General features: G+C 38.3%; 2 long non-coding RNA genes across 2 annotated transcripts; both read right to left on the reverse strand.

Moving 5' to 3' along the window:
• Positions 1-5,942: 5,942 nt before the first annotated feature.
• On the reverse strand, positions 5,943-11,151 carry LOC125559902. The gene is made up of 2 exons (XR_007306581.1): positions 6,251-11,151; positions 5,943-6,065 (listed from the first exon to the last, which is right to left on the reverse strand). It is a non-coding gene; the product is annotated as an uncharacterized LOC125559902 (long non-coding RNA).
• Positions 11,152-15,625: 4,474 nt separating this feature from the next.
• On the reverse strand, positions 15,626-23,692 carry LOC125559922. Its single transcript, XR_007306595.1, has 2 exons — positions 23,453-23,692; positions 15,626-15,897 (listed from the first exon to the last, which is right to left on the reverse strand). It is a non-coding gene; the product is annotated as an uncharacterized LOC125559922 (long non-coding RNA).
• Between the last annotated feature and the right edge of the window lie 1,299 nt (positions 23,693-24,991).

The following is a 24,991-nucleotide window of genomic DNA, read 5'->3' on the forward strand; positions in this document are numbered from 1 at the left end:
CCCTTCTTGCTAAGATAATAGAGAAAGCAAATGACAATGCAAGAATTGTCACTAAATTTTGTGTGATTGATTAATTAATTTCCCTGAATAGATTGAACAAAATTGCCAAGCCCAACATAGTCTTTGACTATTCCACAGAGGTCTCCCTTACGAGAGCGTCAAAGATGGCGCACCTTCAATGACCCACATGACTGTAATGGCTGTATGAATGAGTAGAACGTCAGTACCACTTATTATTAGATTCCTGTATTCACAACGATTGAAGCTGCTGTCATCAAATTGTGTTTGTTTTCGTCGCCTTTGTTAGTCGCTAGTTCTATTTTTTTACTTAAAATAACCCTAACCCTACTAATTAAACTAACCCTAATCCTAGTATTTAAACTAACATTAACCCCACTACTTAAACTAACCCTAACCCTACTACTTAAACTAACCCTAGCCCCACTACTTTTAAGTAGTTAGTAGTTAGTTAGTTTAAAAACTAACCCTAACCCTACTACTTGAACTAACCCTAACCCCACTACTTAAACTAACCCTAACCCCACTACTTAAACTAACCCTAACCCTACTACTTAAACTAACCCTAACCCCACTTCTTAAACTAACCCTAACCCTACTACTTAAACTAACCCTAGCCCCACTACTTCAACTAACCCTAACCCCACTACTTAAACTAACCCTAACCCCACTACTTAAACTAACCCTAGCCCCACTACTTAAAGTAACCCTAAACCCACTACTTAAACTGACCCTAACCCCACTACTTAAACTAGTTTAAAAAAACGAATATGGACTGGTTTGGTTTCATTTTTGAATAGTCCATTTTCATTTTGGACTGACATTCATTATTGACTGCAACACATACGTTATGAGCCTTTGTTGACAAATGCTGTCCTTTGTTCTGAATAAAAAGTGCACGCTAAACAATGGTGCGTTATTTTTTAGTCGACCTCGTATAATTTTCATACAATACCCTTCAAGGATGAACAAGACAACCCAGAGTTGATTTGTACACAAATTTTATTAACACCAAGGAAAGCTTTGAGCTAGAACAAAATACAAAAATACAAGCACATGGTGGAGAACAAAGGAACATCTGTGTCAACAAAAGATTAAAAGCATATGGTCGAGAACAAAAAAAACCCTAACAAAAGACTAAAAGCACATGGTCGGGAACAAAGGACCACCTGCGCCAATAAAGGCTAATAACGTATGCCTGCGCGAAAAATAGTATTCCTGCGGCAAAAAAACGGCTAATTCGGTCCCTATACTATTCTCCTCCCTCCTCTTTACTCCTCTCCTCTTCGTCGCTCCTCCGGCGGTGGGCGTTCCCTTTTGTATAACAAGGGAGCGCCCACCGCCGGAGGAGGAGTGAGAAGGAGTGAGGAGGAGGGGGAGTGAGGGGTGAGGATAAGGCGGAGTGAGGGGTGAGGAGGAGGGGGAGGGGGGAGGAGGAGTGAGGAGGAGGAGGAGGAGGGGGGTTGAGTGATGAAGAGGGGGGAGGGGGAGGAGGGAGGAGGAGGAGTGAATGAGGAAGGAATATAGCCTAGAGGGCCTAGCTAAAGAGGCTTTAGAGCCTATCGAGATTCGTTAAAGAGGCTTTAGAGGCTATAGAGCTAGGCTATATAGCTTTCCTAACTAGGCTATAGAGGTTATAGAGGTAGGCTATATTGCTTTCCTATATAGGCTATAGAGGTTATAGAGGTAGGCTATATTGCTTTCCTATATAGGCTATAGAGGTTATAGAGGTAGGCTAAAGGAGGCTATATAGCCTAGATAATGTTTGGAATTATACATGTTAATGCGAAATAGAACAAAAGAAAAAGAACCGACATGTGTCTTTATTGTTAAAGCTATTAAGGAACAAAAGAGCGAGAATTTTTTTTATAAAAAAACCTTTGCATCTCTATCTATAACGCTACATTTTGCTCTACAACAAATTAGTTGATAGTAAACAAGATTGGATTTTCTGCTTAGTAAGTAGATTTTCCGCCTCGATGAACACTGCCTCGTTTTCATGATTTGCCCAAAAATGTAGACATTTGTGTACTCGTGTAACCCCTTTTTCCTACTTTTGAGTGAACTTTCACACCTTAGGTAGTGTTGTCCCACTTAAACCTCGATCAACTGATTTGCCTTCTCTTTTTTTCTTCAATTTTATCAGTAAATGTTCTTGACACTTGAGTTAGGAATAGCCCAGCGATCAACCGCGGGAACCTATATATCTAAGCACACACAATAAACTATTGCTCCCCCTCCTCCGAGTTTTCAATTGTAATCCCGGTTCCTCCATACACCTCCTAGTCTATGGTTCTTACTCCTCCGTGTCTTTTGTTTCTACTCCTCTGGATCTATTGTTCCTCCAAGTCTATTGTTTTACTCCTCCTTACACCTCCTAGACTATTGTTCTTTCTCCTCCGAGTATTTTGTTCTTACTCCTCCAAGTCTATTGGTCGTAATACTCCCATTCCTTCGTGTTCCCGGGGTTACCATGGCGACTGTTTTGGGAAGAGTCCCTCCCAAAAAAGTGCTCTTTCTTCTTTTACTATACCACTCACGTAAAACCCCGTCAAACCCCCTTTAAACCCTGTTAGACCACGTTAAGCCCCGTTAGACTACGTTAAACCCCGTTAAGCCACGTTAGACCCCGGTAAACGACGTTAGGCCACGTTAAACCTCGTTAGGCCACGTTCAACCCCGGTAAACGACGTGGAACCCCGTTAGACTCGGTTAACCCACGTTAGACAACGTTAAACCCCGTTAGACACCGTTAACCCACGCTTAACCCCGTTAGACCCCGTTAAGCACGTTTGACAACGTTAGACAACGTTAAGCCTCTTTAGACAACGTTAAACCCCGTTAGGGCAAGTTAAACCCCTTTATACCCTGTTAAACCCCGTTAGACAACGTTAGCCCCCGTTAAGCCATGTTAAGCCCCGTTAGACTACGTTAAACCCCGTTAAGCCACGTTAGACCCCGGTAAACGACGTTAGGCCACGTTAAACCCCGTTAGGCCACGTTCAACCCCGGTAAACGACGTGGAACCCCGTTAGACAACGTTAAACCCCGTTAGACCCCGTTAAGCCACGTTTGACAACGTTAGACCACGTTAGACAACGTTAAGCCTCGTTAGACAACGTTAAACCCCGTTAGGGCAAGTTAAACCCCGTTAGACCACTAAAACCCCGTTAAACTCCGCTTACCCACGTTAAGCCATGTTAGACACCGTTAAACCCCGTTAAGCCCACGTTAAGTCACGTTAGACAACGTTAATCCCCGTTAGGCCACGTTAAACCCCGTTATGCCACGTAAAGCATCGTTAGACAACGTTAAACCCCGTTAGGTCACATTAAACCCTGTCAGACCACGTTAAGCCACGTTAGACACTGTTAAGCCCCGTTAGACCACGTTAAACCCTGTTAAACGACGTTGAACTCCGTTAACCCACGTTAAGTTTAACGTGGTCTAACGTGGCTTAACGTAGTCTAACGGAGTTAAACGTGGTCTAACGGGGTTTAACGTGTTATAACAGAGACTAACTTGGTCTAACGGCGTTTAACGTGGTCTAACGGGGTTTGTCGTGGCCTAACGGGGTTTGTCGTGGCCTAACGGGGTTTGACGTTGTCTAACATGGCTTAACGTGAGTTAACGTTGTTAACGGGGGTTCAACGTGGTTTAACGGGGCCTAACGGGGTTTAACGGTGTCCAACGTGGCTTAACGTGGGTCAACGGAGTCTAACGGTGTTTAACGTGTTCTAACGGGGTTTAACGTTGTCTAACGATGCTTAAAGTAGTCTAACGGGGTTTTACGTGGCCTAACGTTGTCTAACGTGACCAACGTGGTTTAACGCTGTCTAAGGTGGCTCTTAACTTGGATGTAACGGGGCTTATTATCATGGGTGAACGGGGTTTAACGTTGTCTAACGTGATTTGACGAAGTTTAACATGGTCTAACGGGGTCTAACGGGATTCAACGTTTTTTAACGTAGTCTAACGGGGTTTAACGTTGTCTAACGTGGCTTAACGTGGGTTAACCGAGCCTAAGGGGGTTAAACGTCGTTTAACGTGGTCTAACGGGGTTTAACAGTGTCTAACGTGGCTTAACGTGGCCTAACGGTGATTAACGTTGTCTAAGGAGGCTTAACGTGGCCTAACGAGGTCAAACGTTGTCTAACGGGGTTTAACGTGGGTTTAACGTGGTCTAACGGGGTTTAACGTTGTATAACAAAGTCAAACGGGCTTTAACGTGGTCTAACGGGGTTTAACGCGGTATAACGTGGCACGTTAAACCCACGTTATGCCTCGTAAAACCACGTTAAACCCCGTTAGACCATGTTAAACCCAGTTAGACCACGTTAGACCACGTTAACCCCCGTTAAACAACGTTAACCCACGTCAAGCCAGGTTAGACAACGTAAAACCCCATAAGGTCAAGTCAAACCCCGTTAGACCACGTTAAACCCCGTTTGACCACGTTTAAACCCGTTAGACAACGTTAAACCACGCTAGGAAATGTTAGACAACGTTAAACCCTCGTTAGGCCACGTTAAACCCCCTATAGACCACGTTAACCCCACGCTAAGTCACGTTAGACAACGTTTAACCCCGTTAGGCAACGTAAAACCCCGTTAGACTACGTTAAGCCCCGTTAGACCATGTTAAACCCCGTTGGACAAAGTTAGCCCCCGTTAGACAACGTTAACCCACGTTAGACAACGTTGCACTGTTAGTTTCAGAGAGTAGTTTTAACTCCAAAAGGGGAGTAAAAAACCGAGGTACAAAATGACTCCCTTTTTGGAGTAATTTTTTACTCCCTTTTTTCTACTCTCTCAAGGGAGTAGATTTTACCCCTGTAGGGGAGTAACTAAAGGGAGTGATTTACTAGGTTGCTCGCTATTACTCCATTAAAGGAGTACAATTTACCCTCAAAATGGAGTAATTTTTTACTCCCTTTTTTCTACTCTTTCAAGGGAGTAGATTTTACCCCTGTAGGGGAGTAACTAAAGGGAGTGATTTACTAGGTTGCTTGCTATTACTCCATTAAAGGAGTACAATTTACCCTCAAAATGGAGTTATTTTTTACTCCTTTTTTTCCTACTCTCTCAGGGGAGTAGATTTTACCCACTTTAGGGGGTAGCTAAGTGGAGTAATTTACTAGGTTGCTTGTAGTTACTCCATTAAAAGAGTACAATTCACCCTCAAAATGGGAGTCAATTTTTACTCCCTATTTTGTTATTTCCCCCTACTAATTGGGTAACTAAAGGGATGATTTCAACCCCCTCCCCCCTGTTTTTACAAAATGGCCGTTTAAACTCCACCTACTTCAGGGGTTAATACTGGAGAAAGTAGAGTAATTTAGAAACACCAAGGAAAAGACGTTATTATGAATTTGACAAATCATTTAATTAAACAATTCAGTTTAAAAAATAACAAAAATATAAGTTGAAAAAATGTTTGAAAAATAATAGTCATTTGACATAAGGTATCCTGGACAAAATTACTAACAAGTGTCCCAACATAACAAAGCTGAAACAAACATAACACAATATTATTTTTCTATAACAACTTTAACAGCTTTTTAACATTACCCTTTTTGGCGTCATTACGGTTTTCCAAAAGAATTGCCTCCTCCTCCATCTTTGTATATTCAGATAAGAAGCTAGAAGCCTAATGCCTCTATATGCACCATTTAAATTTGAACCTGGTAGGCTAGCTTGAAAAGATAACTAGGTTCTTCATATGCAGGGTTTACTGTGATCAGAGTATACGGACAAAAACCAACTACACTAACATTAGATATTCAAAATAAATATCTGGACAAATTTTAGGTGCAAGACTGATTACTAGGTTTTTACTGAGCTAAGTTATTCAATTTTGTGCTTCAAGTAACAGTTTATAAAGCATAGGCGCTTTAGATGTAAGTACAGTGATTAGTGAATAACTTAAGTTTACAAAGTTTTTATTCGTTTCTTGCGATTTACGCATTGATACATTCCTTATACCTCAAACTTCTTTCTTTTCTGGCTTTCAACTCGAGCACATTTTACTATCTCTATCATAATGTCCTGCAAGGATAATAAGAGAAACACATAAGAAGGTAGTATTGCTTTGGAAGATAACAAAGAATCACAAAACATATCAGTCTAGTTCGAGAAATCCGCTCACGAACGATGATTTGATGCTGAAGTTGGTCGCAAAAATCACATTTAGTATTGAACCTATCACATTATAAAGCCCATTACACACTAACCTTTAACTTCAATCCATGTTCTGCCATCAAATCCTCAAAAAAGGTGGATTACGCGTAGAAAAGACGGGAATAAACGGCTATCTGTTTGGAGGTTATGATAATGGCTTCCGTTCGACCGTTATGATTTTGCGCCTTGGGCCCAAGCCCCTCTCGGTCACTAAAGCGAGGGACGCCCGGTACATTTTGGTTTTACGAGCCCTGGTGAGCCGTCTTCTATCTGCAAAGCGGGACTTCTTTTTTTTATAATCTCAAGTAGCATTTCTATTAGAAACAATATATATGATTTTATAATGTTCAAATCGGATCTAAGAATTTTATACAATTATCACCCTACCTATCTTTCTTTTAAATGCAGTACTAATTATTCTGAGCGAATTTTGAAAGTACACCACATAAAACTTATGTTCGAGTCCAAGCCTGTCTTTGATTACATTTCTTATTGTTGTAGTATAGCTGACAATATATGCAAGTATGGTGAGGCCTGTTCTTGTATTGAAAATGTTCTTTTAGGATTTCCTAAGAGTTCCTAAATTGTAGAACTTCAAATCTTCTTCCTAAGATTTTCTTATCCAAATTATTTCCATTTTCTGGTCTACTGCTTATACTAGGAAATCCTAGGAATTTGTAGGAAGTTTAATCATATTTTGTTGTTTTGATCGAACTTAGGAAATCTTAGGAAACTCCTAGGCACAGGGTAGAGTTTTTTGTCTCAATACCAATAGATACGATAAATTATTATTTTTATCTTTTGTCTTATATAATAAAGACTATCGTTTTCCTTCTTAAATTCAGCTAATTCAGAGTAAAAAAACAACTCCCTTTATTTTATATATTTGGAGTGGTTTGTTACTGCTCTAAAAAGATACAGCTGGAGTAAAAACTACTCTTTCAACACGAGATGGCTGGAGTAGTTTTTACTCTTCAAAACCTACCCCCTAAAAAGGTGTACTTTTTTACTCCATTTCTTGACCATCTGGAGTAAAAATAACTCTTTTCACTTCAGATAGTTGGAGTAGTTTTCACTCTGCTAAAATTACTCCCAGAAAAGAGTACTTTTTACTCCATTATTTGACCAACAAGAGTGAAAATTACTCTTTTTTTTAATAAACATTCGATACTAATTCTCAGCAGAGTAAAACTTACTCCGTTAAGGGAGTAAACAAAAAAATTACTCCTCAGTGGAGTAGTTTTTACTCCAATAAAGGAGTTCAAATTACTCCTTTAAAAGTACTTCACCGCAAAGAGTAGTTTTTACTCTCCGAGTGGAGTAAAAATAACTCCCTGAAACTAACAGTGTAAACCCACGTTAAGCTACGCTATACCACGTTTAACCCCGTTAGACCATGTTAAACCCCGTTAGACAACGTTTGCCCCCGTTAGACTCCGTTTACCCACGTTAAGCCACGTTAGACAACGTTAAACCCCGTTAGACCACGTTAAGCCTCGTCAGACAACATTAAACCCAGTTAGGCCAAGTTAAACCCCTTTATACCCTGTTAAACCCCGTTAGACAACGTTAGCCCCCGTTAAGCCATGTTAAGCCACGTTAACAACGTTAAACCCCGTTAGACCACGTTGAACCCCGTACGTTAAGCCACGTTAGACAACGTTATACCCAGTTAGGCCAAGTTAAACTCCTTTAGACCACGTTTAACCCCGTTAGACCACGGTAAGCCTCGTTAGACAAAGTTACACCCCATTAGCACACGTTTAACCCGCGTCACGTTAGACAACGTTAAACACCCCGTTAGACTACGTTAAATCCCGTTAGACCATGTTAAACCTCGTTAGACAACGCTCAACCCCGTTAGACCTCGTTAATCCACGCTAGACTCCGCTACCCGAGTTAAACCCCGTTAGACCACGTTAAACCCCGTTAGAACACTCCAACAAGTTGTGAACAGTTCTACAAACTTCATAATTCTCATTTTTTTTATTTATAAAAATGGGATACCAAAAAGCGCCAGAAAAGAGGTAAAGAAATGAACCTCACCAGAGCACCGCATGTAACCATTTTCAGCTTCAAATGGAACTAGAACCCTATGCTTTTCTCAATTTGCTTAAAGTCAGTTTTAAAAAATCGGCCTCAATAGGCTCGGCGGCATTTTTTGAAAGTCTTTAAATTAAAGGTAATATATAGATTTAGGTACTGCCTAAAAGCGGAGCCTGCGTGGATGCACTTTTTTTTAGCAATACTTGTATCAAATTTAAGGATATAGGGGATGCAAACTAGCTTTGGAGTAGTTTTATTTTATATCCATTTCCAAGTAAATCCTGGTGTCTTGGGTACATTACTAATTTCTGCCATGACCCCCACCCCCTGGGGTTTGACTCTCCAAAAATGTAGATGGGGTGTAGATAATCATCTTTTAGGGTATACACTTCACCCAACTACTATCCCTCAGGGGGTGTTTAATGGCTATTCTGATACTGCTATCCTTTAGGGGTATCAAATTAATGAATTTTTGTATTCAATAACAACCCGGACTCGTCATGGCTTTCAAAGTTGTCATGTCATTACTAGTGCAGCTTTCAGCATCAAGTAGAAATTGAGACTCGTTCATCCCCGCCTGTGGGAATTGATTTGTGGTTTGACCCACCTTGAGTTTATTGTTTACCCGCCGTAATAGGCATTGGGTTAGTTTGGATACCCATGACAGGATTAGTTTGGATACCCACAACGGGGCTAGTTTTCCTCCAAACGCAATAGGTGTTGGGTTAGTTTGTTTACCCACCATTTTAGGCATTGGGTTAGTTTGTTTACCCACCATTTTAGGCATTGGGTTAGTTTGTTTTCCCACAATGGGGTTGATTTGTTTACCCACATTGGGGTTGAGTTGTTTGCTTACAATGGGGTTATTTTGCTTAGCTGTATTAGTAACCAAAGCCTTACAGCCATCAGGCAATAAGGTTTGGGCAGATTGTATCCCTTTCGCCTTTCCCAGAGGCGAGGGACTAGTTTGGTTATCCGCCATAGTAGGCATTGGGTTGATTTGTTTAGACCGAATTGGGGTCATTTGGTGAGGTATCATGTGCTGGTGTAAGTTTAACTGCACGTGTTCGTTGTTCTGTAAGTTCATTCGATCGATCCTCAGTTTGTTTATGACCTTTTCTACGCTCTAAAAGGCAGCAATTGACACTCTTCGAAAGGCGTGATGAGCAAAACCCCTAAAACATCTGATAACAGTAGTCATACCTACCAAATAATTCCTTGTTTTCTCCATAGTATTCCCAGTAGTCGCCATAGTATTCGTAGAAGCTCTTTAGTATTGCGAACGTGCGGTGAATCATGCACCGCTGACTCTTCGCTGGCGCGCTCTTCAGATAAGGCAGTCACGCGCAAACCGGCTCCTGAAAATCAGCTTTATTTTTGCGCTTTCCATTGACGGCCAAATCTGAAAAGTTGTGGATTTCATTATAAGGTCATCGTGCTCAAGAAGCAAGCGGCTGGACTTACACGATTAAGAATTTGAGAAGTTTCACAAGTTCTTTTAAAAGTTTCTCCGTTGAAAGTTGTAGTTTTTCGCGGCTCGCGCAGCTTTCGGCTTGTCTTCGTTGGTTAGCGCGGACAAACACAGATTCGTCAGGGACAACCGACAACAGACTCCATCCTCGAGCTGACCGTTGAATTCTGACTGCACGCGCTGTTCTTAGTGAGAGCGCTCAGGATAATTTGGCATTGGAAGCTCCTCACTATGACATTCCTGTGTTTGGTGCTGCGAGGGATAAATGATGATTTGGCATCGGAAGCTCCTCACTTTGACATTCCTGTGTTTGGTGCTGCGAGGGATAAATGACAGTCATGACAATAGCTCTGTGTTACTCCAAGCTTCAAATGCCCTTATTATAAATGATACACCGCAATTTCACTTCAGACGACTACACAAATCTACTCCATCGTCGTCCACTGCCCCGGCTCGTGTTTGTTTAGACTTACTAAGAAGCGCCTCCATTGCACTACTACTGGTCTGCCTTTCAAATGACGTCCAGCTTAATCCAGGTCCACAAGCTACAAATCACGCTACTAACGTCCATCTGCCATGCATTCCACTGTCCAAAAATGGTGTAAGAATATGTCATTGGAACGCGAGGAGCTTCAATAATGATAAATACGAGCAAATAAAAGAAATCCTTACACACCCTCGTACGGAGATTGATGTGATGATTATTACCGAGACATGGCTGAATTCCTCACACACGAACGAAGAATATGGGATCCCTGGATATCATTTTGAGCGGAAAGATAGAACTAGAAAGGAAAGGGGAGGAGTAATGATGTACGTACCTCACGCTATGGCTTATACCCGTTTACCAACTCTAGAATCAAGTGACACAGAGCTCCTTTGCACTCAAGTGATACCGTGCAAGTCCAACTGCCCAATTATTATTGCCTGAGTCTATCGTGTGCCGGATTCAACTGCTGAAATGGATGCTAAGCTAGAAGGTCTCATAGAAAAAATGTACATCACCAACAAAGAAGAGCTACTACTGGGGGATTTCAACATCAACTTCCTCAAACAGCAAAACCAAAAGCATCGTCTAATCAAGTTCCTCACCAGCCTTGGTTTCACTCAAACCATCAATGAAGTGACTCGTCCAGAGAGCCAGGCTTGCTTGGATCACGTTTACACCAACCAGCTACAGTGCATCACAGAGACCAAGGTATGCAACATCGGACTACCAGATCATTTACCAGTGTGCGTTGTGCGCAGATACAAAAAGAAACAAGATCGCGCAGCAGATAAAAACCATGTCTATATTTCCTACCGTGACTGCAAGAAGCTGGATGAGGAGGCCTTCCTAAAAGACCTTGATGAGGCCCCGTGGAGTGTGCTGGACACCTTTGATGACCTTGATGACGCAGTGGATTATTGGAATCTGACTTTCCTAAGTATCGCTGATATACATGCTCCTCTTATTAGAAAGCGTGTAAAGAAACAAAGCCAACCACAGTGGATGACGCCTGAACTCTACGCAGCCATTAGAGACCGCGACAGGCTGCTAGAGAGAGCCCGAAAGTGTAATAGTGACTCAGATGCGTGGGAAACTTTTAAATCAGCTCGAAATAACGTTTTTCAATCCATCCGAGAAGCTAAACGAAATCATTTCAACAAGTCATTTGAACAGAGTTCAACGGCAAAGGAATTCTGGAGACATCTAAAAAATGCTATCGGGCAGACAAGTAAACCGTCACCTTCGCAACTAAGAGCCAATGCAAGCAACACACCCACCATCATAGATCCACGTGAAATAGATAATGCATTTAACGAGTTTTTTGTTTCCGTTGCTGCCACCTACAGAAATAGCAATGTCAACATGAGAACGATGTCAACTTCAGATTTCTAAAAGTTAAAAGGGTTTGTTGATAGCAAAATCCCGAGTGGCACTAAATTTGAAATACCCAAAGTCATGCAAGAATTTGTGCAAGGTTATCTTCTTCAACTACGAACATGTAAAGCCACAGGTTTGGACGGTATAAGTGCTCGCCTTCTAAGGGCTGCAGCCCCAGCCATAGCTCCATTGTTGACTAAGATCATCAACCAAAGTATAAAAACTGGACGATTCCCTGCGCGCTGGAAAGAGGCGAAAGTCTGTCCAATGTATAAAGCTGGAGACCGCCTGAGTGTTGATAACTACCGGCCCATCAGTATTTTACCTGCCCTGTCCAACATTATTGAATGACACATACAGGTTTGCTTATATGAATACCTAAACAGCCACAAGCTATTAAGTAGTAACCAGTCAGGTTTCCGTCCCTATCACTCGTGCGATACTGCCCTAGTAAAGTTGATTGACTATCTCATTGGAAATATGGATCAGGGACTAATATCTGGCTTGAATCTCATAGACTACCGAAAGGCGTTTGATTTAGTAGACCATGACACGCTTATTAAGAAGCTCTTCATATGGAAAGTCACTAAATTGGTTCAAGTCTTATCTAGAAGACCGAAAACAGAAAGTCACAATAAGTGGTCAGCTATCAGATTCGCAACCCATTACATTACCCATTACTCGATTTTAGGTCCCTTAGTGTTTATCCTGTTTATTAATGACTTACCACTTGAAGTCTCCAACAGCGCACTCGAGTGCTTACTTAAAGTTATTTCTTGTATTATAGGCGTAAGTACCTTATTACACTTAATTTTTGCGACGTCAAAATTTCGCGATTTTGAGATGGCGATATTTCGCGACATTTTATTTTCGAGATTTTCCTGTTTTCGTAAAAAAACACATCACATTATTTTCGCGATTTTGGGTTAATAAAATCAAGTAAAACAAGTGGAATAAAAATGTGCTGTACTCATCAAACTTGAAACAATTTGTAACAAAAAGATGCGTGGGCTAAATTTATTTTCATAAAAGTCTATAAATACAAATCCAACCAACCCTTTACCGTACTATAAGTACTTTAGATGACTAAATAGACAGGGTGTTTCCAAAAAGCTTATTAAACGGCCAAAATTCCCCCAAAGGCTTGTTGTGTACTCACTTAATTATCGTACATCCTAATTTTCACGTCACTTTATTTTCGCGAATTTTCTAAAATCGCGAAATTCGCGAAATTAAAGTGACGCGAAAATGTAATTAGCTAGGTTTAAGTACTTCTTATATATAAGTAAGTTACTAATTACTTACTTACGTAAAAGGAAAGAAATATATAACAACATTTTCTTTGATTGAAAAAAACAATTACCACATGACTTTTATATTCTTTTTATGGAATAATGGATGAACAACCTAGCTGAATTACTAAGGAAAGTTTATACTTAAAATAAGTTTAAATATATAAGTTAAGTTAAATGCTTGAGTGTGCAATTTAAATTAGAGTGTTAAAAAATGTCAACACAAGAAGATTTCATCCGGTGAAACGCTAAAAATAAAGTCTTATTTACCTCCTTTTCCCAAACCCATCGCTTGTCCTTTTGTCCATCGTTTGTACGTCTTTATTTATGAAAATTGTTAAGTTTATCGATTTTCTTTCTTTGTTTCAGCCACTACGAAAAAATAATGCAAAACTGTGTTGGACGCGAGTTGCAAGAGCAAAATTGGCTAGCGGGCGACCACAGGCTACCCGCGCGATGTCCAAAAAACTGAGTCGCATAGTTATATACCATTTCTTTATACCTGCCTGCGGCCGCACTGGCTCCGCTATAAAATAATAGCCCCTCTCCATATGCCCAGGCTCCTAAATGTGTATCTTTATTTTTACAAAATACTTTTCGTCAAAATGCACACATCTCGGTTTATGTATATGTTGAATATAGTAAATTGGTGTGTTGTTTTTGTAGTTCAAGACACATCTTACCTATACAACGATTTTGTGTAACTATTCAATAACAAAGGCAACGTGAAATTTCCCTAACCATGCAGTTTATTTTTCCATCACTGAAAACATTTACAAAAGATGAAACAATAAACAATCGGGGTTTTCTGATTTCTATATTTTGAGAAAAGGGAACAGGGCCCCATACCCCTAGCTCTGCTGCTTGGAATTGAGAGTTCCATCCAAAATTAGTAAAATGAAGATAATAAAATGAAGATGATCTGATGCATCTTTAAAAATACAAACTTACATTCCCATTGCTCTCATAATCTGGATTAGCCTCCACTTCGCATCTTACTTCCCCCTTGAGACTTTGAGACTGCCTCCAGTAGAATACCAATTGACTAGGACAGATTTTGTAATGCACTGTCACCAGTGTCGGTTCATATATGATACCATGCGAGGATGACTATAGGCATGCTACCTAACAAACTCAAACAACAACTAGTTTTTAATATATAGATTTAGGCACTGCCTAAAGGCGGAGCCAGCATTTGATACCTTTTTGTGTTGACTGATAGGGGTAATTTGGGGGGTTCTAGGTGTCTTTAAAAATTTTTTTAATGAGATTAAAAAAGTCATTTTTTACTTCCATGTCATTATGAATTGTACAGGCTCGTACCTAGGAGCTGCGACCCCCCCCACCCCCACACACCCACACACACAACGGCCAAAGGAACACTTTCGGTTCTCAATAGGCGTGCTATTATTTGTAGACAAAACTCACTCTGGTATGTAGCCAAATCCGACATTAAACCTCCCCTGGAAATACGGCGCGGTCAGATTTTTATCAGAGAACTCCCCCCCCCCAAGAAAAGTCCTCGGTATGGGTCTGTTGCATTGGCCCCTCCAAATGTATCAAGCAAGCACTAATTTAATAATATTTAATATGCAGTATGAAAGTTAACAAATACTAAACCTTGGTGTGAAAAAGGTTGTCAAAGTTTAGGTGTCTTAGGTGACGAGAATGATTTTCAAGAGTCTAATGGTCAATTCTTATTTTCCCTCTTATTTAACTCCACTATCTATATTTTGTTTTTTATCAAAATAGCATTCTAACAAACTTTGACCTTGTGAAGAATATATCAAAGATGTAACAGTATTCCAAAGAATTAGATGCCATACTGTAGTTTTCACGTACTGCAACTGATTATTCAGAAGAAGATGTTGAAATTAAACTCCACAAATATACCTCCTGACATGCATTACATATTGGTGCACCCACCCTTTAGCCTTATTTTTAGAAACTTTGGATCCAATCATACAGGCTACTAAAAAATGAATGCAATGGAGGCAAATCCTAAATAACTGAAAGTTTCTAATTTCAAACCAAACCATGTTCATTGATCTATATTGGGGAGTAGAGAAAAGGGAGAAATGTGACTCTATTTGAAAAAATGTTACTCTATTCTAAAACATTTATAACAATAATGCAATAATAACTTGACTGAGCACTTTCCTAGTATTTTTCCCTTTCCCTATTACCTTTAGGATTGATATAAAACTGTTTTCTTTACAAATTTATTATTGAATAAGCACAAGTTTGTTGTTATCTTTATATTATTTGATTAACTTTGACCTAATACAAAATCTCTTCCCTTTTTAGAAGTATAGAACTTTTTTATAGAAGTATAGAGCTTTGCCCTTGCAAAGAAAAAAATAATGAATGAAACAGCATTCCAAAGATATAATGATACAGTTATACATTTCAGGTGCCATATGGAAGTTTTGTCTATCACATACTGGTAATACTCCATCACCAAGGATATTACAGTCATGCATTACATATTGGTGCACCCACCCTTTAGCATGGTGGCCTGCTGTTTTATAAAAACCCTGGATCCACACATGCTAATGCTACTCCAAAATTAAATGGAGAAGAATAAATTTACTTGGGAAGCAAATTCTAACAAAAAATCCTTGATATTACTGAAAGTAGTGCTAAATGAAAATGTCTTATTTCAAAGCTAACATATTTTAATTTATTTAGGGTGCAGAAGGGAAACAGCAAATAATATCAATTGAATACAAAAATAGTCAGCAGAGAGAAAAAAGGAAGAAATGGGAGTATATCTTTGATAAAAAAATAACAATAATGCAACAACACTCTCCTAACATTTTCCCTTTCCTCATTATGTTAGGTTGATAGATAAATGTTTTCTTTACAGATTTATCATTGAGAGCAAGTATCTTGCTCTTATACTTATACTGTAATATTAAAGTAAGAAATCCCCTACTATATTATCTTAATACTTGCCTATTATTATGCCTTTCAGCCTTTAGAATCAATCATGGCCCTTAGGTAGTCCTTGGTTGGTTTTACCTAAATAAAAGTGAAAACAATTAATTATGTTTTTTCTTTCAAAACAATATTTTTATCATGCAATTTATAACCTTACTAATTTTCCACAACTATTTGAATAAAAATAAATAAACACATTAGAAAGTATGCAAGATGCAGACAATATAAAAGCAAAAACAATATAGGTAATAAGGGTTGCATTTCTTTTTTCTAAGAGAAATTCTTATGTAGTTGTAAAGTTGTTATTATAATGTTGAAAAAATGTTGCTGTATCTTTGAAAAGACTCAATACACAGAATATAAAGACAAGAAAGGTCTTCTATAGCAATATATGACAGGATAATATTTGTCAGCCTTTATTAAATATCTCAACGCAGTCAATAAAGTATAGAGAGAACGAAGAATATCAAAGGATGTGTTATGCTCAACATGTTTGATTAGACTACGAATTCTCAAAGAAAACTCTAGAAACAAATGTATAAATCCAACAAGCTAAGTGGCATTGATACAGTAACTAGACTACTACGTATTTCTGTCGTTAAATTCTTACTTACCGTGAGGAATACACGCCTGAGTTTATAGCGGAGCCAGCGCGGCCGTAGGTCGCGCGCGGAGCTCCATAGGTATAGAAATATGGTATAACTATGCGACTTGGTTTTGTGGTCATTGCGCGGGTACCCTGTGGTGTCACTCGCCAGACAGCCAGCCAGCCAGCCAGTCAGCCGCGCAACTCCCAGGCCTCACTCGGCCCCGTAATGGCGGCTAAATACAAGCACAGAGCAAGGGAAAAGTTCTTGTCATGCGTTGATTATTTCTTTTTGCCTCAAATTTTGTGACTTAAGGATAAAGTCAATTAGAGGAGATCTACTAACATTCAATCACGCCAAGATTTATGTAAGGATATGTCTGGTTTTTGCTAGTAAATTTAAGTAAGTAATAGGTCACATTAAAAAGCGAACAAAACCACAAAAAAGCGACAAAATTCAAGGTGAGTTTCAGACGACGATTTCTTTTGTCTATTGAGGATATGACAGTTATTGGGCTTTTTGTTGTCCTTTTTGTTTGCTTTGAGAATGAGCATAACACATTTTGTTTTGGCATTCTTTGTTCTATCTTTATTCTTGATTCTGTTGAAATATTTCATAAAGGCTAACCAATATCGTGTTGCATTTGTCATATACTGGTAAAGAAGACCGTTCTTGTCTTTATATCCTGTGCTCTTAGTCCTAAGAAGATACATATCCTTAGAAGATACAGCAACTTTTTCAACTTACAAGAGAAATTTTCCTTACCGAGGATAAAAACAAAACAAAATTCAACCCCTGTTGCCAATATGTATTGTTATTGTCTGCATCTTACATCTCATGTGTTTATTATTATTTTTTCAAATATTTGTGAAAATTAGTCAGATTATAAATGTCTTGATGAAAAGATTGTTTTGAAAGAAATGTTACTCTTTTATGAACCAGGGACTACCTGAGGGCCAAGATGAATGCTAAAGACTGGAAGACATGAGAATTGAAAACCATGTCTTGAAAGACATGTCTGAAAGACAGTAGGGAGTTCTTATTCACTAGTCATTTGATACCCCCACACACATGGTCCCAGGAAAGGGTGGGGGATTAGACTTTAATAAAAGCCTGTTTCCAAGTTAAGAGTCAAAAACAGTCAATACCACCATCCCTCTTGATATATTCTGGTTAAAAAGTAATCTAAAACCCCACAATAACCCCTGACTTCCCCAGGACCATAAGGGAGGGGGCTCAAATGACTAGGGCATTACCATGTGATTCAGCAGTACACAATCAATAGGTTTTTTTTAGAACAAGATACTTATATTATATAAAACTAAAAACAAACTTTTGCTTTTTAAATAATAAATCTGTATCTTTATTAACCTAAAGATAATGGAAAAGGGGATATTTTAGGAAAGTACTGAATATAATTATCACATTATTGTTATTATATTTTCTTTTCAAACATTTAAAGAAGAGTCATATTTATTCCTTTCCTTCTCCATGTTGACTATTTTTATGCAATTGATGCTCTTTGCTATTTCCCCTCTACACCAAAAATAAATTAATAAACAGATTTGATTTTTAAATTAGAAATTTTCATTTAGTACTTTCACTTATATCTTCTTTTTAGGATTTCCTTTCCTTTTCCATTACATTTATTTTAAAGGTTTAGATTTATTTCATTGGAATGGTTGGATCCAGGGTTTCTAAAAACACCAAAATATAATGCATTACTGGATGTATATTTGTAGATATTAATTCCCATGGGGATGGAAAATCACCACTTAAAATGGTACATTAAAACTTCAGTATTGCATCTTATCTAAAATTGTGTCTGACACTATATTCTATCTTTGAAATCCTGTTTCATCCATTACTTGTTCTTTGCAAGGACAAAGCTTGTTAGAATGTAGCTTTACAAATGTACATTAATGAAACTTTTATTATGGAAAGGGTTTTTTAGGGCAAGATACTTAAACTTTATAACACTAGCAACAACCTTGTTCTTTTTCAATAATAGAATTCTGTTCACATAGCTTGGATAGCATAGACATGGCCTGTTTAGAGGCCTGTGGTGATGAAAGGGTTAAGATAATGGGAAAGGGGAAATGTCAAGAAATGCTCAATCAAATTATTTTCATTACTGTTATATTTTTTTCAACAAACCTTTCAAGTTGAGTCAATTTCCTTTATATCTCCTCCCCCGTCGACTATTTTTTAGTCAATTGATATTCTTTCCTTCCTCTCTACCCCAAACATAGATCAATGAAAGGGTTTGGTTTGAAATTAGAAGTTAGCATTTTAGCACTGTCAGTGATGCCTTAGATGTTTTTTTTAGGATTTGCTTCCAAAATCAATTTGTTTTTTCTTCATTGCATTCATTTTGGAGTAGGCCACCAACAACAAGGCCACTATATGGTAAATGGTGGGTGCACCAATATGTAATGCATGAAAGGAGATATATTTTTGGAGTTTAATTTCCAGACATTTTTCTGAATATTCGGTCCAATGAAGGAGAGAATTGCCACTAAATCAATACATAAAAATCACAGTATGGCATCTAAACAGTTTAAATATATTATTTCGAATCTTTGGAATGCTGTTACATCCATGACATTTTCTGCACAAGGGCAAAGCTTGTGGGAGTATTGTTTTGATTAAAAAAAAGATATTCATGATGGAACTTCTATGATGGGACATAAGAATTTACCATTAGACTCTTGACAACTTTGACAGCCATATCCACACCAGGAATTGTGTTTGTTAACTTTGATGTACTGCATAATTTAAATTATTGAATAAGGCCTGGATCCATTTGGTTGGTACAATAAATAAATCTCAGTAAAGAGCAGGATCCTAGATCCCCCAAAAATACCTCAATCAGTCAACACAGAAGGTGCTGGCTCCGCTTTTAGGCAGTGCCTAAATCTATATATTAGCGGAGCTAAGCGCGGCCGCAGGTCGCGCGCGTAGCCCCATAGGCATAGAAATATGGTATAGGTATGCGACTTGGTTTTTGTGGTCATCGCGCGGGTACCCTGTGGTGTCACTCGCCAGCCAGTCAGCCGCGCGACTCCCAGGCCCCACTCGGCCCCGAAATGTCGACTAAATACAAGCACGGAGCAGGGGAGAAAGTTCTTGTCGATTATGCGATAATTATTTATTTTGACTCAAATTTTGTGACTTAAGGGTAAAGTCAACTAGAGGAGATCTACTAACATTCATTCACGCCAAGATTTATCTGGTTTTAGCTAGTAAATTTAAGCAAGTAACAGTTCACATTAAAAAGCGAACAGAACCACAAGAAAGCGACCAAAAAAAACAAAAAAACAAACAATGCCAGGTGAGTTTCGGACGACGATTTGTATTGTCTATTGAGGATATAAAAGTTATTAGGCTTTTTGTTGTCCTTTTTGTATGCTTTGAGAATGCGAGTACTTAACTTAGTAATCAAATTATTTGAGCATAACAGGTTTTGTTTTGACATTCTTCGTTTTATCTATATTCTTGATTTTGTTGAATAAAATACGATACAACAAAAACTGGAATTCGTCTTTAATAAGACTTCTTCAGGGCAGATTGATTGTGTTGAGATATTTCATTAAGGCTAACCAATATCGTGTTGCATTTGTCAAATACTGCTAAAGAAGACCGTTCTTGTCTTTATATCCTGTGCTCTTAGTCCTAAGAAGATACATATCCTTAGAAGATACAGCAGCTTTTTCAACTTACAAGATAAATTTTCCTTACCGAGGATAAAAAAAAACCCTATTTTCAATATGTATTGTTGTTATTGTCTGCATCTTGCATCTCATGTGTTTATTTTTTTTCAAATAGTTGTGGAAAATTAGTTAGATTATAAATGGCTTGATACAATTATTGTTTTGAAAGAAATAATAAATAATTGTTTTCACTCTTTTATGAACCAGGAACTACCTGAGGGCCAAGATGAATGCTAAAGACTGGAAGACATGAGAATTAAAAATCATGTCTTGAAGAGAACAGTAGGATGTTCTTATTCACTAGTCATTTGATACCCCCACACCCATGGTCCCAGGGAAGGGTGGGGGATTAAACTTTAATAAAAGCCTGTTTCCAAGTTAAGAGTCAAAATAAACAGTCAATACCACCACCCCTCTTGAAATATTCTGGTTAAAAAGTGGTCTAAAACCCCACATTAACCCCTGACTTCTGCAGGACCATAAGGGAGGGGGTGCAAATGACTAGTTCATTACTATGTGATTCAGCAGTACACACTCATAGGTTTTTTTTAGAACAAGATACTTATATAATATAAAACTAAAAACAAACTTTTGCTTTTTAAATAATAAATCTGTAAAGAAAATAGTTTTCTATCAACCTAAAGATAATGGGAAAGGGGATATTTTAGAAAAGTACTGAATATAATTATCACATTATTGTTATTATATTTTCTTCCTTTTTCTTCTCCCTGTTGACTATTTTTATGCAATTGATGCTCTTTTCTATTTCCCCTCTACACCAAAAATAAATTAATGAACAGATTTGATTTTTAAATTAGAAATTTTCATTTATAACTTTCACTTATATTTTCTTTTTAGGATTTTCTTTCCAAGTCTCTTGCCCATTACATTTATTTTAGATGTTTAGATTTATTTCATTGGAATAGTTAGATCCAGGTTTTCTCAAAACACCAAAATATAATGCATTACTGGATGTATATTTGTAGAAATTAATTCCCATGGGGATGGAAAATCACCACTTAAAATGGTACATTAAATCTTCAGCATTACATCTTATCTAAAATTGTGTCTGACACTATATTCCATCTTTGAAATCCTGTTTCATCCATTGTTCTTCGCAAGAACAAAGCTTGTCAGAATGTAGCTTTACAAATGTACATTAATGGAACTTTTATTAACCCATTGACTCCTGGCTTTTTTTGAGCTGAATTTACAAAATTTACAGACTGAAAACAGATACCTCCCCTCCTACTCTGAGCTTTATACAGCCCGTAAAAGTCAAACACAGCTGCACCTAGTCAGCGGTATCCAAGCTTTCCAACAGTGCTTTGCAGTCCCCACTTTTAATCCCTCGTCGTTGTGCTGAAGCCAGCACAAGTTGATGGTTGCTTATTTTCATCAAAAATACAGCTATGAGCATATTAGGAGAGTGTATCAGGACATAATGAAGTCTTTTGGGGCATAATTGAGTGATTTGCTTATGGATATTTGCAAGCAAAGGTGGATTCATGATGATTATTTCTTGTTTGGCTTTGCATGGATGAGAAAATAATTTTCTAATGAATCACCACAGCTCTAGTAAATGCTGTCTTTTCTGAAACCAAATTGATTCCAAAATTGTTTACACTGCTATTCTGGGTCTGTAGGACCTGGAATTGATTTCTTTGGCTTCGGGGTGAAAAGACTTATAAAAAACCATCTGACTTTGGGTAGAGGAGTGTTGACTGCCCCTCCCCTCGTGAATTTTCCCCTGGATCTCCCAGAATGCTTTGCAATACGTAAAGACATCTTCGTGGTTGTACAATCCTTCAAGGAGCGGACATTGTGTTTTGAGGCCATGGAAATGTACCTGGAGGATCAGAATAAAGGTATCTATTTGTGTCTTGAGCTGTGTTTGCTGATCTCTCTCCCTTGTGTGGTATTTTGAGCGTTTTATTGAGAGGGGTGATTCTGCTTTTCTCTCCTTTTTCGATTTTAAATTTTTCAAAGAACCTGTGCTATTATTTGGCTTAAGAGTAGTTGCCAACAACTTGGTTGGATGCATATCTTCAAGACCATTTATCCCTTAGACTGATGCCTGAGTATCTTCATCTTGTTGTGTTTAGTTTGCATTTATGAATTTTTGGGGTTTCTTGGTATTCCCCAAAGCCGGTACAGGCCAATTGAAGGGTCATTGTGTTAAGGGGAAGGGTTTTTTAGGGCAAGATACTTAAACTTTACACTAGCAACAACCTTGTTCTTTTTCAATAATAGAATTCTGTTCACATAACTTGGATAGCAAAGACATGGCCTCTTTAGAGGCCTGTGGTGGTGAAAGGGTTAAGATAATGGGAAAGGGGAAATGTCAAGAAATTCTCAATCAAATTATTTTCATTACTGTTATATTTTTTTTCACCAAACCTTTCAAGTTGAGTCAATTCAATTTTTATCTCCTCTCCCGTCGATTATTTTTTAGTCAATTGATATTCTTTGATTCCTCTCTACCCCAAACATAGATCAATGAAAGGGTTTGGTTTGAAATTAGAAGTTAGCATTTTCAATCTGTTTTTTCTTCATTGCATTCATTTGGGAGTAGGCCACCAACAACAAGGCCACTATATGGTAAATGGTGGGTGCACCAATATGTAATGCATGAAAGGAGATATATTTTTGGAGTTTAATTTCCAGACATTTTTCTGAATATTTGGTACAATGAAGGAGAGAATTGCCACTAAATCAATACATAAAAATCACAGTATGGCATCTAAACAGTTTAAATATATTATTTCGAATCTTTGGAATGCTGTTACATCCATGACATTTTCTGCACAAGGGCAAAGCTTGTGGGAGTATTGTTTTGATTAAAAAAAGATATTCATGATGGAACTTCTATGATGGGACATAAGAATTTACCATTAGACTCTTGACAACTTTGACAGCCATATCCACACCAGGAATTGTGTTTGTTAACTTTGATGTACTGCATAATTTAAATTATTGAATAAGGCCTGGATCCATTTGGTTGGTACAATAAATAAATCTCAGTAGAGAGCAGGATCCTAGATCCCCCAATAATACCTTTGATCAGTCAACACAAAAGGTGTTTATGCTGGCTCCGCTTTTAGGCAGTGCCTAAATCTATATATTAGAACCTGTAAGTATTTACGTATTTACATCAAAACAAGGATATATATGACTTTGATATGGCATCTTGACGTCAAACTAAAGCTGGTATGGTGTTTTAGTCTGAGCGATTGGTTATGGGGAAAAAAACGAACAAACGAGCATTATAAAAGCACAACAATAAAAGAAAAATAACTTTCATATTCTCAATACAAACCGTCGTCTAAAACTCACCTTGGCAGTCTTTTTTTTTTTCGCTTTCTGTTGTGGTTGTGTTGTTCGCTTTTGTTGTAAACTGTGAAGTTGTATAATTTCTGCTAGCAAGGAACTCGTCGACACAAGCGAATGATTTTTATAGCTGAAAACAGACATCAAGGCCCTTTCTTCTCAGGATCTTCTTACATATATATAGACGTGAATGAATATACGATGGTAGTGTAGATCCTCCATAGTCCTCCTCTATAGTCCTCTTTTTAGCTGTTGCGACGGGCGGGATTCACGAACACTCGGGTAGATTTTACTATCGACTCGTACTTTAGACAAAACGGTTCCTAAAAGACTTCAGTCCATTTGAATCCGCATATTTTCTCATTAAATACTGCCTTTTTTCTGTGAACATACGAACTTTGAACTAAAAGCACATAAAAGCGTAAGACCGAGAGGGGCCTGAGAGTTGCGCGGCTGGATTACTGGCTGATTTGTGACACCACAGGGTAACCGCACGATGACCACAAAACCAAGTCGCATAACTTACCATATTTCTATACCTATGGAGCTCCGCGCGCGGCCGCGCTGGCCCCGCTATAAATGTTTTCATGCTTTTATTTACACTGAATTACACTGCATATTTGGGAAAAATCTTCAGGTACAGTGCTTACATACTCCCTTATGATATTGTAAACTGCATAGATCAGTCTGTGCATGTAAAGCACACTTTATCATGCCTAATCCAGTAATTTACAATAAAGAAATATTAACATTATACTGGTAGTGGAGAACTGGTAGTAGTAGACGAAGTGGTTTGAGTAAATGCAGAATTGGGATCAGCTCACCGTCCTGGGCCGTCGTGAACGATTTCAAAAATCCTTCACGGTTTTTAAAATCCTTCACGATTTTTAAAATCCTTCACGATTGTTAAAATCCTTCACGATTTCGAAATCGTTCACGATTTTTTAAATCCTTCACGATTTCGAAATCATTCACGATTTTTGAAAGTCCTTCAGGATTTGGAAATCCTTCACGATTATGAAATCCTTCACGTTTTTGCATTAGTCCGGCTTCACGACTTTCGAATTTGTGTGAAATTGTTATAGCGGATATAGCTAAGAGAAAGGAGAAAGGGATCCGGACAAAGTACCTGACGGCGTTCCCGTTCGCTTAGCCACCAGTGCACGGTGGAATGCGGCGAGTCTCTCCGATTTCTTAGCGAAATCAAATCACCAGGATCTGCTAGATTTTTCGAAAAAGTGTGTTCTTAACTGCGCATATTTACTGCACGACAAAGTGGAACTCGTCCTCTACCGTGTCCGGACATAATTGGCATGTCCGTTCATGTGACACCTCCCCTTCTCTAATTTGAGGTCATGGTCGAGGTAAAAATGGTGGCGCAAAATATGACGCCTCCCCCCCCAACAAAATAAATAAATAAAATAATAATAATGAAATAAAGGGCTTGGGATTTGTATAAGTTGTCTTTGTTGAAACAGCATTCCATAGTCATGTCATGTGGCGACTCAATAATCACCGGGTTTTTCTAGCTATTCAAGTAAGGTA

This window comes from Nematostella vectensis, chromosome 14 (assembly GCF_932526225.1).
Source record: "Nematostella vectensis chromosome 14, jaNemVect1.1, whole genome shotgun sequence".
In the NCBI taxonomy this organism is placed as follows: Eukaryota; Metazoa; Cnidaria; class Anthozoa; order Actiniaria; family Edwardsiidae; genus Nematostella; species Nematostella vectensis.